At 38.7% G+C, this 15,902-nt stretch overlaps 2 pseudogenes; both read left to right on the plus strand.

Moving 5' to 3' along the window:
* The first annotated feature begins 360 nt into the window (after positions 1-360).
* On the plus strand, positions 361-1,290 carry LOC126080183 (olfactory receptor 4C6-like; annotated as a pseudogene).
* A 12,873-nt stretch (positions 1,291-14,163) lies between these two features.
* On the plus strand, positions 14,164-15,095 carry LOC126080184 (olfactory receptor 4C15-like; annotated as a pseudogene).
* Positions 15,096-15,902: the final 807 nt, after the last annotated feature.

Raw genomic sequence — 15,902 nt, forward strand, 5'->3', positions numbered from 1 at the left:
ATTGCTTTTGCAAAGGACAAAGGTTGTATATCCTTTGACTAATATAAAACACCCAGAATAGGCAAATGCATAGAGATCAGAGTTTAACAGTAGCTACCAGGGGCAAGAGAGAGGATGAAAGGGGGAATCATTACTTAGGAAGCATTGAGTTTCTGTTAATGGAATGGAAAATTTGGCAACGAATATTGGTAATGGTTGCACAACACGATTGATGTAATTGCTATCAGTGAATTGTACGTGTGGAAAATATTGAATTGACAAATGTTGCATTTGTATTATTACATTTTTACAATAATTAAAAAAAATTGTTCTTGCAGATTTTCCAGTTCGTAGCTGTGTGCTTACATCAGCCTACAGTAAATGGAAAATCAAAACAATGTAACTAAGTTCATTCTTTTGGGTCTTACAAAGAACCCAGAGCTACGGAAAATATCTTCTGCTGTGTTTCTAATCATGTATGTGGCCACCGTCCTGGGAAACTTACTCATTGTGGTAACTATGACTGCAAGTCAGAGTCTGAGGTCACCTATGTATTTTTTCCTTCCTTCTTTTTCACTCATGGATGCCACCTATTGTTCTGTCATAGCTCCCAAGATGATTGTGGATTCCTTCTCTGAGAGTATTACCATCTCCCTAGAAGGCTGCATGATCCAACTCTTTGCAGAACATTTCTTTGGTGGAGTGTCAATCATCCTTCTCATCGTGATGGCCTATGATCACTACGTGGCCATCTGTAAGCCACTGCACTACAGGACTATCATGAATTCTCAGGTGTGCTGCCTGCTGCTGGGAGGGGCCTGGGTAGGCGGGTCCATGCATGCAACAATACAGCTTCTCTTCATGTACCAAATACCCTTCTGTGGTCCCAATGTCATTGATCACTTTATGTGTGATTTATTTCCATTGCTGACACTGGCCTGCATGGATACCTGCATGCTGGGCCTCTTGGTCATCCTCAACAGTGGGGTGATGTGTGTGACCATCTTCCTTATCCTCGTTGCCTCATACGTGGTCATCCTCTGCTCCCAGAAGTCTTGCAGCTCTGAAGGGTGATGCAAAGGTCTCTCCAGCTGTGGCTCCCACCTCATAGTGATTGTCTTGTTCTTTGTGCCATGTATTTTCTTGTATGTAAGACCTGTGGCCACTTATCCCATAGACAAAGCAATGGCTCTGTCCTTTACCATTGTTGCACCCATGTTAAATCCCTTGATCTACACCCTGAGGAATGCAGAGGTAAAAAATGCCATGAAGGAACTCTGGAAGAGGCAACAAATCCTGGATTGTCACTAGCTTCCATGCCATGAACAAATTTTTCCTATAGGTACAGTGAGGTCTCATGCTCCGCATTCAATCAAATCTCTTGCATGTACAATACTAAGTGGCATCTTTTAAGCATACAAATCTGCTCAAGACACTGCAGTACTCTGCCTAACCACATTGCTGCCTACCTCTCTGGTACATTTTGTACTTCATCATTTTCACAAGGCTCTAGCCCCCTTTGTCTTTCTTTTCTTCTTCTTTTTTTTTTTTTTTTTTTAACTGATTTTTGGAGAATCCAAGCTTTTCTCAGTTCATGGCTTTTGTTCTCACACTTCTGTCTGATGGCATCTCCTTCTCCAGATGCTTCATCTGGCTCAATCCTATATATATATATATATATATATATATATATATATATATATATATATATATAAAATATCATTTTCAGATGACCACCCACCTCCTCGAGAAGTCTTGTCTCTAGTGGTTTCTTTCAGTTATTCTCTAGCTTTCCATCCCATTTATATCCTTACGATAAATAAGCAGAAACTGTACTTACTTTATAAGTAAGTGAGTTTTAATTTTCTCTGTTTTCTCCACAAAATTGTAATTGCTAGGACATGGATGGTGTTTGTTCATTTATTTTGTAAACCTAGTGGTTCATACACTTCCAGTCAGCTAACTAGTTGCCATGGAGTTGATTCTGACTCATGACAGCCCTATGTGTGTTGGAGTAGAACTGTGATCTGTAGGGTTTCCAACGGCTGATTTTTTTCAGAAGTTGATTGCCAGGTCTTTTTTTTTTTTTCTGAGGCGTCTCTGGGTGGACTTAAAATGTCAAACTTTTGGTTAACAGCAGAGAGCATTAACGGTTTGTACCACTAAGGACTCCTCTAGTCAACTAACTAGCAGATGCTTAATAAATATTATCCAATAAATGTCAGTCTAAAAGAGACTTAGTTGTTGATTTTTAATCTTTTCAAATTCAATGGTTGGGAAAAATTGGGAAAGATAAATACATATAAACACCTAAGGAGTTAGAATTCTCCTGGTTTTTGTGCTACAAAGTGTCCTTTTTGAAGGCAAGCATAATCTCAGTTTAGTGGTGTGCTATTTAATATGGAGGCCACTCCAAAAAAAAAAAAAAAAACTGATTGTTGTCGAGCTTATTCCAACTCATAGCAACTCGACAGGAGAGAGTAGAGCTGCCCCATATGGTTAATTCTCCACTGCCTTTTGTTATCATTTACGGAAACAGACTAAGAGCCAGTCATGCAGGAGTCAAGAGATTTTAGAATCTAGTGTCTTTGTCCGCTGCTATTCATAAGGTTTTCACCGTCTAATGCTTTTCAGAAGTAGACTGCCAGTCCTTCTCCTAGTCTGTCTTAGTCTGGAAGCTCAACTGAAACCTGTCCTCCATGGGTGACCCTGCTGGTATCTGAATACTGCTGGCATAGCTTCCAGCATCACAGCAACATGCAAGCCCCCACAGTACGACAGGCTGACAGACAAGTGGTAAATCTGCTGCAAAGGACCTCTTTAAAGTGTTGAGGAGCAAAGATGTCACCTTGAAGACCAAGGTGCGCCTGAACCAAGTCATGGTATTTTCAATCACATCATATGCATGTGAAAGCTGGACAATGAATAAGGAAGACTGAAGAAGAATTGACGCCTTTGAATCGTGGTGTTGGCGAAGAATATTGAATATACCATGGACTGGCAAAAGAACGAACAAATCTGTCTTAGAAGTACAGCCAGAATGCTCCTTAGAAGCAAGGATGGCAAGACTGCGTCTTACATACTTTGGAGATGTTGTGAGGAGGGATCAGTCCCTGGAGAAGGACATCATGCTTGGCAGAGTACAGGGTCAGTGGAAAAGAGGAAGACCCTTAACGAGGTAGATCGACACAGTGGCTGCAACGATGAGCTCAAGCATAACAACGATTGTGAGGATGGCTCAGGACTGGTTGGTGTTTCTTTCTGTTGTGCATAGGGTCACTATGAGTCAGAACCGATTTGATGGCACCTAACAACAACAAACAGCAAAGGCAGCGCCTGTGTCATGAAGTTATAAATTCTTTATTGGACAAGAAAGAAGTCCTGGTGTCACATTGCTTAAGTACTCACCTGCTAAGTGAAAGGTTGATGGTTCGAATCCACCAGCTGCTCTGGGGAAGAAAGATGTGCAATCTGCTTCTATAAAGATTACAGCCTCGCAAATCTTATGGGACAGTTCTACTTTGTCCTGTAAGGTTGCCGTCAGTCAGAATCAACTTGACAGCAACAGATATGGAACAAGAGAAATGATATTGACCTATTTCCTGCTGTTACCTTCTAAATGTGGGTTTCCTAATACAAAGGGTGTTTATTTTTTCCCTGATCCTGTTGTGGAAAAGCTGTCACCACAGAGACACTGTTTCTTTTCTAAAGGCCTCCCCTGACTCGGTCTATGGGAAGTCAAAGGTCATAGCATGATTTTACATTGTTATCATTTTCTTATTAAGACAAATATATGTGATATATATGATGACAATAATTGTAATGATCAGTTATAGTATTTGAAACAAAGCTCAGCATTTAAATCAATATTTTTATTTTTAAGTACAAAATTTATATGTACAATAGTTATCTAGCTATAACAACCACCAACAATTTTCCTTAACCACCAGGTTTATTCATTATTGAGGTATAATTGCCGAGTTTGTGCTCGGTGTATGGTGGTCTATATGAAAATCAGCTTTGCTTTCCTCTTGGAGCTTACATTCCAATACAGGAGACAAAGATATATGTAAGTTGATAATAAAGTCATATAGTGATAACAGACTGTTACTAAATTATAATAGAGTGGTATACGTGTGACTGGATGGGCATTCTATTTAGGTAGACACAGGTCTTTTTTGAGAGGTGCCTTCTAAATTAGGGTCTGAATGATGAGACAGAAGGAGCACAAAACAAATCAATGGAAAAAGAATCCCAGGGGAAAAAAAAAAAAGCTTATGCAGAAATCCTAAGGCAGCAACTAGCCTGAAGTTAAGATCTGGGTAATTGGTACACAGAGGGTAAGGGGGAATTTGGTACAGGATGAGATATGGGAACTAGGCAGGGCCTTGATAAGCAGGGTCCTATTATTTTTTAACCGTTAAGTCCAAAAAGAACACGGACATCAGCATGACTCTATTGGAATAAAACTAAAAAAGAAATCTTTCATGGGTTTTTTGATGACTCTAGAAACTTAGTATTGAGACCTTTGCACATAGCTTCCATTTAACTTTTGTTATACCTGTAGTAGAATATAACATTTGCTGCCTGCTTACAGTATTTTAGAATTAAATACCTGGATTCGTTTTATATTTATTCACCTTGCTCCATGTTGAAGAAGGAGAAAAAGTATGTGACAGCATAATAAGTCTGCCTGTGTAAGAACCTTATGATGATCATTTTCTTATTTCATTTATAGAATTTAATAATTGGAGGGACCAAAATGAGATTCCTCACCTTAAATATTTTTGATCTGTTGGGGAATTTTTCTAGTGTTAAAAGTAGGCTCAGATAGATAAACTAAATGTGTTACATGCATAAGGCAGAGTATTAAAAAATTACTCACCAAAAGAAGTAAAGTCCTGATACATGGATGAAGCTGGAAAATATTATACTGATTGCAATAAGTGAGTTACAAAAGGAACAAATATTATGTGATCCCACTTATATGAAATATTTACAAAATAGGCAAGTGTATAAAGTTTATTAGTGTTACCGGGGGAAGAAAGGAGGGGAAAATGAGAAGTCATTGCTTAGGGGGCACTGAGAGTCTATTAAGGATGATGAAAATATTTAGAAATGGATAATAGTGATTGTTGTACAACACAAATATCACTGAACTGTAAGTGTAAAAATTGTTGACATGGCAAATGTTTTGTTATAAATATACTTCTCACAATTAAAAAAAGAAGAAAGGAAGAAAAAACAACTAAAGTAGGTGGAAAACCAAATTTGGCCTTTAGGGTATAGTTTGCCAATCTCTGGTCTAAGGCAATCATGGTGAGGCAGAGGTCTTATTGACTTAATTATCTGCTGCAGCTATAACAGAAATACCACAAGTGAACAGCTTTGGCAAAGAGAAATTTATTTTGTCACAGTTTAGGATGATAGAACTCTGAATTCAAGGTGCTGGCTATGGGGGAAGCCTTTCTCTTCTGGCTCTAGAGGGAGGTCTTTTTGTCTTTCAGCTTCTATTCCTTGGACATCTCGTGTAGCATGGCTTTTATCTTCCCCCAACTCTATTTGCTTTGTTGCTGGCTCAATCTGTTCTTTTATATCTCAGAAGAAATTGATTTAAGACACACCCTGCTCTAATGCAAACTCTGATGGCGTACTGGTTCAGAGCTACGACTGCTGACCAAAAGGTTGACAGTTTGAATCCACTGAGCACTCCTTGAAAACTCTATGGAGCAGTTCTACTCTGTCCTGCAGGGTCACTATGAGTCAGAATCCTCTCGAGGGCAACAGGTTAATCTGGGTTAGCAAACGCTAATACAGCCTCAGTAACATAACAAAGAAAACCCATTCTCAAATTGGATTATAATCACAGGCATTGGGGTTAGGATTTACAACACCTATTTCTGGGGACACAATTCAGTCCATAACACCTGTTCTTCTCTTCCCTTTTAGTAATAGAACTCCCATTTATAGTACTAGCTAGACACATAACTAAGGGGAGCTGGTGGCACCATGGTTAAATGGTTGGCTATGAAGCAAAGCTGCTCCACAGGAGAAAAATATGGCAGTTGGCTTCCATAAAGACCACAACCCTGGAAACTGAAGGGGGAGTTCTACCCTGTCCTATAGGGTTGATATGTGTCAGAATCAACTGGATGGCAACAGATTTTGTTTTGTTTTCTCCTTTTTTTTTTTTTTTAAGACATACTACTGCCTTGTTAAAAGACCACAATTCCCAACATCTCATGTATCTAGGTGTGGCCACATGACTAAGTTTTGGCCAATGAAATGAAAATGAAAGTCATAATAAACGGTAATTCTGTGAATGTGGAATTTTGGTGGAAATTCAAGCAGCGATGGTGGACCATTAGGATGTGTGTCAAGGTTAGCAGAAAAGCAAAACAGAAGGAGCCTGTAAGCCTGATGTTGTGGAGCTGCCATACCAGCCCCATACAACTTGCCCCAGGCTTCCTTTATGTAAGAGGAAAATACATTTCTGTCTCATTTAAGTTACTGTTAAAAGAAAAAAAAGTAGGCTCAGAATCTACATCTTCTATTACATGAGTTGTTCTGACCATTCATGTAATATTACCTATCAATTAGATCTCATCCTCCAAGTTGTTGTTGTTCTTAGGTGCCCTCGTGTCAGTTCCAACTCATAGCAACCCTATGCACAACAGAACGAAACACTGCCCGGTCCTGTGTCATCCTCAAAATCCTTATGCTTGAGTCCATTGTTGCAGCCACTGTCAATCCATCTGGTTGAGGGTCTTCCCTTTTTCACTGATCCTCTACTTTACTAAGCCTGGTGTCCTTCTCCAGGGACTGCTCCCTCCTAGTAATATGTCCAAAGTATGTGAGACGTAGTCTCACAATCCTTGCTTCTAAGACTGCTACTTCCATGGGTGTTGATTGTGGATCCGAGTAAAACGAAATCCTTGACTTCAATCTTTTCTCCATTTATCATGATGTTGCTTATTGGTTCAGATGTAAGGATTTTTGTTTTCTTTATGATGAGGCACAATTCATACTGAAGGTTGTGGTCTTTGATATTCATCAGTAAGTGCTTCAAGTCTCCTTCATGCTAGCAAGCAAGGTTGTGTCATCTGCAAATTGTGGGTTGTTAATGAGTCTTCATCAATCCTGATGCCCCATTCTTCTTTGTATAGCCCAGCTTCTTGTTTCATTTGCTCAGCACACAGATTGAATAAGAATGGTGAAAAGATGCAGCACTGAGGCACACCTTTCCTGACTTTAAAACAAGCAATATCTCCTTGTCCTATTCAAAGGACTGCCTCTTGATCTATGTACAGGTTCCTCATCAGCACAATTAAGTGTTCTGGAATTTTCATTCCTCAAAATGTTATCCGTGATTTGGTATGATCCACACAGTCAAATTCCTTTGCGTTAAAACCCAGGTAAATATCTTTCTGATATTCTCTGCTTTCAGCCAAGATCCATCTGACAGCAGCAATAATGTGCCGGGTTCCATGTTCTCTTCTGAATCCTGCTTGAATTTCTGGCCGTTCTGTGTCAATGTACTGCTGCAGCCGCTTTTGAATGCTCTACAGCAAGATTTTACTTGTGTGTGATGTTAATGATATTGTTCAATAAGTTCCGCATTCAGTTGGAGCAGCTTTCTTTGGAATAGGCATAAATGTGGATCTATTCTAGTCACTTGGCCAAGTAACTGTCTTCCACATTTCTTGGCATAGATGAATGAGCACTTCCAGCACTGCATCCATTTGTTGAAACATCTCAATTGGTATTCCCTCAATTCCTGGACCCTTGATTTTACCAATGCCGTCAGTGCAGCTTGGACCTCTTCATCCAGTGCTACCTATTCCTGATCATATGCTACCTCCTGAAACAGTTGAAAATAGACCAATTCTTTTTGGTAGAGTGACTGTGTATTCTGTCCATTTTCATTTGATGCTTCCTGCACCGCTTACTATTTTCCCTGTAGAATCCTTCAATATTGCAACTCAAGGCTTGAAGTTTTTCTTCAGTCCTTTTAGCTTGAGAAATGCTGAGCATATTCTTCCTTTTTGGCTTTCTATGTCCAGCTCTTTGCGCATGTCATTCTAATTCTTTACTTTGTCTTCTATAATCAACCTTTGAAGTCTTCTGTTCAGCTGTTTTACTTCATCATTTCTTCCTTTCCCTTTAGCTACTCAACATTCAAGAGCAACTTTTGGACTCCCTTCTGACATCCATTTTGGTCTTTTATTGCTTTTCTGTCTTTTTAATGACTTTTTGCTTTCTTTTGGTATGATGTCCTTGATGTCATTCCATAACTGGTCTGATATTCATTCATTAGTGTTCAGTGAGTCAAATCTGTTCTTGAGATGATCTCTAAATTCAGGTGGGATATACTTAAGGTCCTACTTTGGCTCCCGTGGACTTGTTCTAATTTTCTTCAGCTTCAACTTGAAATTGCATACCAGCAATTGATTGTCTGTTCCACAGTTGGCCCCTGGCCTTGTTCTGACTGATGATATTGAGCTTTTCCACTACCTCTTTCCACACATGTAGTCGATTTGATTCCTGTGTATTTCACTGGTGAGATCCAAGTGTATAGTTACTGTTTACATTGTTGAAAAAAAGGTATTTACAATGAATAAGTCATTTGTCTTAAAAATTCTATCACACTATCCCTGACATCATTTCTATCACTGAGGCCATATTTTCCAACTACCGATCCTTCTTCTTTGTTCCCAGCTTTCACATTCCAATCACCAGTATTTATCAATGCATGTTTGATTAATTTCAGCCTGCAGAAGATGGTAAAAATCTTTAACTTCTTCATCTTTGACCTTAGTGGTTTGTGGGTAAATTTGAAGAACAGTTGTATTAACTGGTCTGGTAGGTGTATGGATATTATCCTATCACTGAGAGCATTATAGTTCAGGACAGATCTTGAAATGTTCTTTTTGACAATAAATGCAACACCATTCTTCTTCCAGTTGTCATTCCCAGCATGGTAGACCATATGATTGTCCAATTGAAAATATAGCCAATACTAGTCCATTTCAGCTCACTAATGCCTAGGATATCAATGTTTTTGTGTTCCATTTAATTTTGGACAATTTCTAATTTTCCTAGATCCATGCTTTGTACATTCCATGTTTGGATTATTAATGGATGTTTGCAGCTGTTTCTTCCCATTCTGAGTCATGCCACATCATCAAATGAAGGTCTAGAAGGCTGGACTCCATCATTAAGGTTGACTCTGCTTTGAGGAGGCAGCTCTTCCCCAGTTGTATTTTGAGTGATCTCCAACCTGAGGGACTCATCTTCAGGCACTATATTAGACAATGTTCTGCTGCTATTCTTCTTCCTAGTTTGTCTTAGCCTGAAAGCTCAGCTGGAACCTGTCAACCATGCGTGGCCCTGCTGGTATTTGAATATTGGTGGCATAACCTCCAGCATCATAGCAACATGGAGGCCCCCACAATACTACAGACGGATGGGGGAAGGAAGGATTAGGGGCAGTTATGTTAATAAGATAGGACTCAATCCAAAAGTTTAGATTGTATCTTAGTGAATCTCTTTTGAGATATAAGAGTGGAAATAGAACAGAGAAGAAGAGGACCTCACACAACCAACAATGAAGAATGAGGATTGGAACATGTCCTTTGGACCTGGGGTTCCTGTGCTAAGAAACTGTTAGAAGCTGTTAGACCAGGAGGAGATTGATGCCAAGGGTCTTCCCCCAGAACAGGCAGAGAGAGAAAGCCTTACCCTGGAGCTGGTGCTCTGATTTCAGATTTCTTGTCTTCTAGACTGTGAGTTACAGAATTTCTGTTTACTAAAGCCATCCACTTGTGGTATTTCTGTAACAACAGCATTAGATAACTAAGACAGCAGCTAAATGCTTAACTATTGTGCCACCAGGATTCCTATAGGGATTTGGGTTTCCTAATCTTAGCTTGTAAAATACATGGTTATATCTATATTAAAATTTGAAAAATTCACCGCTACTCATGATAAAAATGTTTAATAAAGTGGAAATAGAAAGAAACTTTAATTTGGAAAAAGATATCCACCTAAAAAACTAGCAGAAAAATCCATCTTAATTGGAAACATTAGATGAATATTCTATTTCATTGAGATAATTTAAGCCATCAAAAGAAAACTTCCAGACTCGCACAACTGTATCTATCAGTCTACGAGCATCCATTCACTTATATCCTGCCTTTTAACTGCTACTGTAAATGAAGTATCTGGGACCCTTGCCAAAGACAACCGGTCTTTCTATACTTTTACATGTGACTTTATCTCCTCACTGCTTACACAGGACTTTTGTCTAAGAATCTCCTTTGTCTATTATTTCATCCATATTTCCCCCTCTACTGGATCAGTTACATCATGAAAGAAGCAATCTGTTACTGCTCTCATTGATAAAAAATATTTTTTTGACTCCTCATGGATAGATGTTGTGCCTTATTCCAGAACTCAGCTCTTGCATTTTGCAGGAACATAGGCGTTTCCACCCCAGCATACACATTGTTATAGTCCTGAACATAAAGGGAAGTGAAAGCATCTTCACAAAGAATCTCAGGAGTAGTTATAAAAGAAGGAGATTAAAAAAAAAAAATTCCCAATTGATTCGGGACATAGAAATTTGCCAATGGTTAAGTACTTCAAACCACGTAAAAGTGTCTTGGATAATCATGCTGACTGAAACTTTTCAATCCCCCGGAAGGCAACCGAGAGGCAGTTCTACAGGTTCATGTCCTCTCAGGGAAACTGCTTTAAATTCCAGTTGGAAATAAAGGAGGAGACCTTTGCTTCTCTGTGTTTTGTTCCATGACACCAAATTGGAAACAGCACTTGAGAAATAGTGGGGAACATTCTCTGCCTTGTGTGCCTGTGAGACTTTCTCTCTCTCTTAGATGTAGAAATAAGACTTGGAAATGGCGTTCCCATTTTATCCAGCTGCTGAATGGACTTTTCTCGGTAAAAGAATAGGAGATTGCCATCACCAGAATTTTCAAAAAGGAACATGATATATGGTGAGATTTATAATTCACATTTTCGCATTTTCAGAATTATGTAATCATTAGTATAAATTAGCATCAATTAATGTACAACTTGATTTTCTTTGTATAAAGAAGCTGCCTGAAGTAGAAGCGGACTCATGTAGGTTTGAGAGCTACTAAAGGATTACAAAGGTCATTCAAATGTTCGATACATTAAAAAAAAATTGGCATACCTACACTGTGACCAAATAGAATAATTTCCATTTTTAAATTAATAAAAGAATAAGGGAAAGAGCTTATCAGTAAAAGCACTTGTCAGCCCTGTTCATGAAAAAGGGGGAATTAAGTGTAAGTAAAAATGTTGACAATTCTTCTCTGTGTCAGTGGTCTGGGGGCTTGATCTCCTGTTGAATGTATTTAGGTGTATTGTGTTATCTGATTCTATCAATAGGCATTCTTATTAGCTCACTTTTCAGAAGTGGAAAACAAGGATTTGAAGTAACTTGTTCCATGAGCCATAACTAAATAGAAGAGCTTGGATTTGAATCCAAGCCTGTATGAGTCTGGAGTTCATGTTCTTACTTAAATTTCACTTCATTGTCTCCCTTACTTTCGTCCTAGGCTAAACTGACCACTGTTGGATCCTATATCTGTTGTAGAGTGATAACTTTCACTAAAGCCTTCTGCAACAGAGTTTTTTATTGTGACATTGGAAAACAAAAAAAGGGAAATTGGCTGTAAGCACTCAGGCTACAAACAAACCAAAATCCAAAGAAGGATAATCAATAAGTGCTTTTTATACAATTTTGTCAGGTGCTGATTCATTAAGGGTGAGGGTGTTTCAACGGCTCTTTACAATCCTTGGAACAATTACCTATGAGTAAATGACTTACAGACTAACGTTGGTTAAAGGAAAGACAAAGAACTAAGATCATGATTGGGTGGCATTTTCTTGTTTCTCTTTTCTAACAATTTGGTCTGTTGCCTCAGGGGTCCTGCCTCTATCATATAATAATTGCTTTCTGTGGTGTGGGCTACCTGTGATATAGGGCAGATCTCCAACAAGCTTCCTGGGGTAAATTGTTACTTTTGGTAAGCACTTCCTCAGTCCAATGAACAAGTTAGAGCACTCAGTTCTACCCCTTTGGTACAGTTTCTTAGTGTCTGAAGCCCTGTGAATCCTGAGAAACAAATTGGCCTGTTGTGGTTATGGCCTTCTGTGGTTAGGTTAACCCTTTATTCTACTGATAATCTTTATATTTTAATATATGGTTGTTCACAAACCCAATGACCCTTTTGGGTTTGTTTTATGCTTTGTTTTCTGGGTAACCGCTTGCAGCTAGATACGGAGTTAACAGTGCTGGCACAATTTAGTATTGCCTAGGTCCCTGGGAACATAAGGAAAACGGTTGTTTAAATGCAAAGAAACAGATGACATTAACCCGTAAAATTGTATATTCATTAGTTTATTTGTCAATTCTAAGTGGCATTCAACAAAATCAATTTACTGATATAAGCCCCACAAGTATTTTATTCATCTCTTTAGCAAACATGTAATTACGTAAACGATTTGAGTGATAAATTTCTGTTATAGGTATAAAGGAGGACACACTCATCCTTCAAAGCTGTGTCTACCTATGGAAAATGAAGTCAGAAGTTGAAGTAATTACCTGGTTGAGTCATGGAAATGCTTTCAATGGGGAAAGCAGCTGGTTTACTGAGTGAGATAATAATAACCACAATCTGCAACACTTCTTTGCCATAAGCAAGGCTTTCACATTTTCAGAATTAGCCCTCATCGTAGTCTTATGAGATGCTTAGGTAAGCAATGCATGAACTATTTTACAATAATGTTATATAATTGTGAAGCAAATAAACCGTGAGGACTTGCACTTGATCATATTGAGTCACATTGTTTAAATAATTGGTTAAGAATCAATAAAGTCTTAACTAATTAAAGAATTAATAAAGACTGGCTTATGTTGAACATGTTGTTTCTATTCTTTACTTCTATGGTTGTTGCCCTTTGTATATATATTTGATGTGTGCGTGTGTATATACATAGTCGGGCCAATACCTTCTGGTTATAAATCATGTGGAGTTTCTTTTCCCTGAGGTGTCTAATTTAAACATGAACAAATGAATCAGAAGGTTTTAACCTTGAGAGGTGTGTGGAGACCGTAGAAAGGCCATCCTTACTCTGAAGTTCTCCCTAGAAAAGAAACATTCTCACCCCTTTCTTTATGGATCCAGTGGAATGGACTTTGGCTGTGGCACCAGAAAATCCCAGAACTACCTTTTGTTAATTTCTTGAACACTCAAACTATAACTTAGCTAATAGTAAAATAGGGATAATAAGACCTCACATGGACAGTATCCTAGACACTAGGCACTGAGCAATTGCTTCTTTCCTTGCATTATTTCACTCAGTCATCAGCAGAACACTTTGAAGTGAGCTTTACTATTTTTGTCAGCTTCTGTTTACATTTTAAAATGATGACTAAAACAAAAACAAAGACAACCCAAAACTTAATGCATACTTATTTATGTTAAACATACAGTTAGGGAATTTTCTCTTGGTCTTTATTTTTGATAAGAAATGAATTAATTTATCTTAAAGGCCCAGTTCAGCTCTAATTTTTTAAAGAAATATTTGGGGGAGCAGGCATGATTTCCAATTGTCTGTTAAAATGCATGTTAGCTGTTCTTTTATTTGTAGGTAAGGCAGTCTCCTGGAGAGAGATGCATTTCCCATGCAAGTCATCCTGGTTCCCATGTCATGTCAATGGGAGGCATAACTAATACATTATAGTCCTCCTTTCCTCAGATCTTGGATGTGCTTCAGAATCCTCCTCAACATTTCACTCTAGGTAGCCACACCTAACAAGTCAAAGCTGGCACCCACTTTAAAAACTGTTTGTCATCCCTACCGCATGTGAATGAATGGTTCCCTTCCCCCATATTGAAAGTCTGACTGTTTTAAAGAGTTTAACCTCAGTTCTGACTGATGCCTCAAGAAATTTCTAATTTTGTATTTTTAACAACAACAGAAGCACTCAAAATAATTTTGATTATGGATGCACCAATACTTCGATGACTATACTAATAACTAATATCATAAACTGGTTTGAGACAAATATCTTTCTCCTAATTTCAGATTCTATATGATCACTGTGGTAGCTTCCATCTTTTCCTCTGAAATATGCAAAACCAAAGCTTTGTAACTGAGTTTGTCCTCTTGGGTCTTTCGTGGAACCCAAGTGTTCAAAAAATAGAATTTGTTGTATTTTTGTTTTGCTACATTGCAACTGTTGGGGCCAATCTGCTAGTTGTGGTGACCATTGTGAGCAGCCCGACACTCCAGAGATCTCCCATGTACTTCTTTCTGGCCTTCCTGTCCTTCCTGGATGCCTGCTATTCCTCTGCATTTGCACCAAAGATGATTGTGGACTCCCTCCATGAGAAGAAAACCATCTCCTTCAAGGGCTGTATGACCCAGCTCTTTGCTGAGCACTTCTTTGCTGGAGTGGAGGTGATTATCCTCACCACCATGGCCTATGACCGCTATGTGGCCATTTGCAAGCCATTGCACTACCTCTCTATCATGAACTGGAGGCTCTGTGGTATCCTGATGGGGGTAGGGTAGCCTGGACAGGGGGCTTCCTGCATTCTGTGATACAAAGTCTCTTTACTTTCCAGCTGCCCTTCTGTGGCCCTAATGTTATCGATCACTTCCTATGTGATTTGTACCCATTATTGAAGCTTGCCTGCACTGACACTCACATCCTTGGCCTTTTTGTGGTTGCCAATAGTGGGTTTATCTGCACCATAATCTTCTTCTTGTTGCTCATCTCCTATTGTGTCATCTTGTTCTCGCTAAGAACTCATAACTCTGAAGGGCGGCGGAAAGCTCTCCCCACCTGTGGATCTCACATTGCTGTCGTGGTTTTATTCTTTGTCCCATGCATAATTGTGTATGCCCGACCTCCATCTGCTTTCTCCTTCGAAAAGATGGTGGCCATAGTTTACACCTTCGTAACTCCCTTGTTCAATCCTTTGATTTATACTTTCAGGAATAAGGAAGTGAAAAATGCGATGAGGAAATTATGGACCAGATTGCTGGGTTTCTGGTGAAAAATAAAACTTAAAAATTTAAATTTCAAGAGAAAAGAAATAAAGTGCACTTAACCAAATACTTTATAGGGGCTGGAACTTGTAAGGCAGAACGTAATGTACTGCCACAGAAAAATACTAACGAGTAGATCAGGAAATGCTATTACCATCCACAGATCACTCATATCTTGGAGTTGGCAGCTCAGAATCCTTATAGGTAATCTAAGGAGAATTGAATTTTATGTTTGTCTGGAATATAGTAATGAAAAGAAATCACTACAAAAGAGGGTTCAGATTATCTATTAAACTTTTTGCCACTGACACCATACTTTGAAAAACCTTTATGGAAAGAAGAAAAAAATCTTAGATATCATTAATGGGAACTTCCTGAAACTATTTTAACTAAAAAAGAAAGTTTACTTTTAAGGTCCTGATCCCAGTCAAGCAGCCTTGGTGGCATAGTAGGTAAGCCCTCAGCTGCTGACATAAAGTGTGGTGGGTTGAAACCACCACCTGCTCTACAGCAGAAAGATGTGGCAGTCTCCTTTCCTTATAAAGATAAAAAATCTGGAAGCCTTTTGAGTCCAAATTCAGGAGATGGCAATTGTTTTTTTTTGTTTGTTTGTTTTTTGTTGCTGCTGTTGTTTTTTAAGAAATATTGCTTCCTAGCTAAAAGACATTTCCCTGAATCCAATGTAGTTAGGTGTGACCATGTGAACAAACTATGGCCAAAAAAAATGTAAACGAAAGTGGTTTATTAAATGGTAATTCTGTGAATGTGGAATTGTGGTGGGAGTTCAGGCAGCCGTCTTGGACTTTGAGGATGTG

The sequence above is a fragment of the Elephas maximus genome, chromosome 7, assembly GCF_024166365.1.
Source record: "Elephas maximus indicus isolate mEleMax1 chromosome 7, mEleMax1 primary haplotype, whole genome shotgun sequence".
Classification (NCBI taxonomy): domain Eukaryota; kingdom Metazoa; phylum Chordata; class Mammalia; order Proboscidea; family Elephantidae; genus Elephas; species Elephas maximus.